The sequence below is a fragment of the Gossypium hirsutum genome, chromosome D11 (assembly GCF_007990345.1).
Source record: "Gossypium hirsutum isolate 1008001.06 chromosome D11, Gossypium_hirsutum_v2.1, whole genome shotgun sequence".
NCBI classification, from domain to species: Eukaryota; Viridiplantae; Streptophyta; class Magnoliopsida; order Malvales; family Malvaceae; genus Gossypium; species Gossypium hirsutum.
The window spans coordinates 51,847,604-51,851,049 of record NC_053447.1 but is presented as its reverse complement, the minus strand read 5'-3'; the positions used below and the strand labels follow the sequence as shown (position 1 = coordinate 51,851,049).

Below are 3,446 nucleotides of genomic sequence, written 5' to 3'. Positions count from 1 at the left end.
TTAGTAACTCGCACCAATGCCTTCGGGCTTAGCCCGGAATTAGTATCTCGCACAAATGCCTTCGGATCTTAGTCTGGATATGGTCACTTAGCACAAAGCCTTCGGGACTTAGCCCGGACATCATTCGAATAACCATGCACATTTAACAATAAATCATGACACATTCGTATTTCATTTTCATTAGCAAAACTCAAACACAAGACACTTATCACTCTTGCCATTTCGGCTCAATAGCCACACACAAAGAGCACGATTTTGATTTGCTTAAAACATGATCTAATCAAATAATAATTTAAGCTCTATTACTCAAGAACTTACCTCGGATGTTGTCGAACGGTTTCGACGGCTATTCGACCACTTTTTCCTTCCCTTTATCGGATTTAGTTCCCCTTTGCTCTTGAGCTTAATTCAAACAAATTTAACTCATTAAAGTCTCATTTTGCTAGCTTATGGCCGAATATGACAAGGAGTTTGATAGGTCATATGGCCACCTTTTAGCTCAAATACACAATGGTCATACGCATTTTTAATCACATCAAGCAATTTAATACAATTCATTCGAACATCAAAAGAGAAGCTCAAGGTACTTAGCCCATATATACATTAGACACTAGAGTCACATATGTACGAAATCACGAATCGAATTCAACAAACTAGCTAATATTTCCCCTTAGCCGAATTTTCTAAGTCAAGCTAAAGCCATCAATAGGCTACCTATGGCCGAACATACACATAACTTATGTACTTATTCATGTGGCCGAACATACATGTCTATGTTGGGGCCGATTGCATCACAACACCATACCATTTCAATTTTTTGGTCATGGTTAAACAAAGAACTTAATGTCTCACTCAAAAATGCTAAAAAGAAGATTCAATAATCATCAATCCACCATCACATGCACCATTACAAAGCTTCACTTTTAGCATGCAAATGATATCAACATCAATCCACCTTGGCCGAATATCATCTCCATGACATAGTAAAGATTTGAACCATGGGCTATTTAGAACTCAAGCTAACTACTAAAACATGCATGCATCTCATGGAACATCATCAAACATACCTTAGTCTATCAAACCACCATAGCCGATTTCCTCAAAGCTCTTTTTCCTTCTTTTTCTTTCTCCTATTCGGCCAAGAACAATATGAGAGCTTTTCTCTTCCTTTTTTTTTTGGTCATGCATGAGAATGATGAACACATTTTTTTCTCTTTGTTTTCTTCCTTCAATTTCTTATTAGTTTATTGCCCATGCTTCTTATTTTATTCTTCCATTAACACAACATGTTTCATGACATGTTTTGCCCATGCTTCTTATTTTATTTTTCCATTAACACAACATGTTTCATGACATGTTTTGCCCATCATCCCTTGTCATGGCCGGCCACTAGTACTTAAATGGGGGAAATTGACATGCAAGTCCACCCCTTTGATTCCATGCACTATTAGGCCACTTGCATTTGCCTAGCACATTTCTAAATTTTCTCACATAAGTCCTATCAACTAAATTCACATGCAATTAACTAAATCGAAGCTTAAAAATTTCACACATTTATATTCACATATTTTAGGCAATAATTATCACATTCAATTAATTTGGTGACTCGGTCCAGCGGTCCCGAGACCGCTTTCCGACTAGGGTCACTTTAGGGCTGTCACAGTGTGAACATTGAAACCATTATAGAACATCTCTAATTGGATGCAATGAGGGATTCTGTGATGAGGGCATCTTCGTAATAGTTCTTTAAAACTTTCCCATGCCTCATACAAGGACTTGTTGTCTATCTGTTGGAAGGTAGTGATTTCGTCCCTCAACTTAGCATTCTTGCTAGGTGGGAACTACTTCATAAGGAATTGTTCTGCTAACTCTTGCTATCGAGTAATGGAATTTGGTTGTAATAGGTTCAACTAGGCTCGAGCTCTGTCCCTTAGTGAATATGGGAACATTTTTAATCATAGTGCATCTTTAATCATAAGTTTTCTAAATTTATTTGTATTAAAATTTATTTGTATTAATTTTATAAGTTTTCTACGTAAGTTATATAATACACCACTTACATATCTTACAAAACTTATATAATACATAACTTATATTTAAGCTTGCATAACTTACATAATAATTTACATAACTTATATATAATAACATAATAAATTACATAATACTTTATGTTATAATACATAACTTGTATATAAGCTTGCATAACTTACATAAATTAAATACCTTACATAACTTACATATAATAACATAATAAATTACATAATACTTTATATAATAACATAATAACTTAAGTAACTTATATAATAACATAATAACTAACATACAATATATAAACATATATAGAAACTTACATAAATTAAATAACTTACATAACTTACATAAACTTGCATAAATTAAATAACTTACATAACTTACATAACCTACATAAATTAAATAACTTACATAACTTACATAACCTACATAAATTAAATAACTTACATAACTTACATAAATTAAATAACTTACATAACTTACATAACTTACATAAATTAAATAACTTACCCGTGCAAATTATTGTCAACGTCAGACTTCAAGATTTAAGAAATGGACCGGTCTTGGATGAATTTGTTAAGGGTTAGCAACGGTTATCGAAATGGAGTACAGTATTTTCTAAATTTTGCATTTCAATATGCAAGCCAAGAGAACATGATTCTTTACCCCTGTAAGAAGTGTGTCAACATAAACTGGCATTATCGTGAAGTTGTATACGAGCATCTAATTATTGATGGGTTTGTTCGGGGTTATAAACAATGGTTATTTTCATGGAGAATGCCCGCCTAGTACTTCCTCTTCAACGATGGATGTATCTTATTCTGGTCCTGCTTACCATCAGTCTTATAGAGGGGATGACATGGAAGGTATGTTGCGGGATGCATTTAATATGCACAATCATGGTGTCCAGTCGTTCCCAGCAGACTTTGTGGCTTTTGATGATTGAAATATTGGGAGAAATGCTTTTACCGAACCAGGAAGTAGTGTACCTCATGAAAAGCCGAATGAAAAAGCGACGAAGTTCTACGCGCTACTTAATGACATGAACGAAGAACTGTATGAGGGATCAAAATTTTCAAAAATGTCATTCTCTATTCGTCTTTTTCAGTTAAAATTTTGGGAGGGTGGACCAGAAACTCGTTGAAAATGCTGTTAGAGTTTTTGGGAGAAATGTCTCCGTTTGCAAAAATCCCACAGTCATGCAAAGATATGAAGAAAATGATAAAAGATTTAGGCATTGGGTACAACAAAATCCATAGTTGCCCAAATGACTGCATGTTGTATTGAGGCGATCGAAAAAACCAACAGTGTTGTCATGTATGCGGCCAATCCCGTTGGATTAGTAGAAACACAGAAGATGGAAACGACGATGAAAATGATGCACAGTCGAGAAAGAAGCCAGTCAAGATTTTACG

The 3,446-nt window shown here is 34.5% G+C and overlaps 1 non-coding gene across 1 annotated transcript; it reads left to right on the top strand.

Moving 5' to 3' along the window:
* The first annotated feature begins 1,713 nt into the window (after nt 1-1,713).
* LOC121223936 (small nucleolar RNA R71) lies at nt 1,714-1,820 on the top strand. The gene has a single exon (XR_005921403.1). It is a non-coding gene; the product is annotated as a small nucleolar RNA R71 (small nucleolar RNA).
* The last annotated feature ends 1,626 nt before the right edge of the window (nt 1,821-3,446 follow it).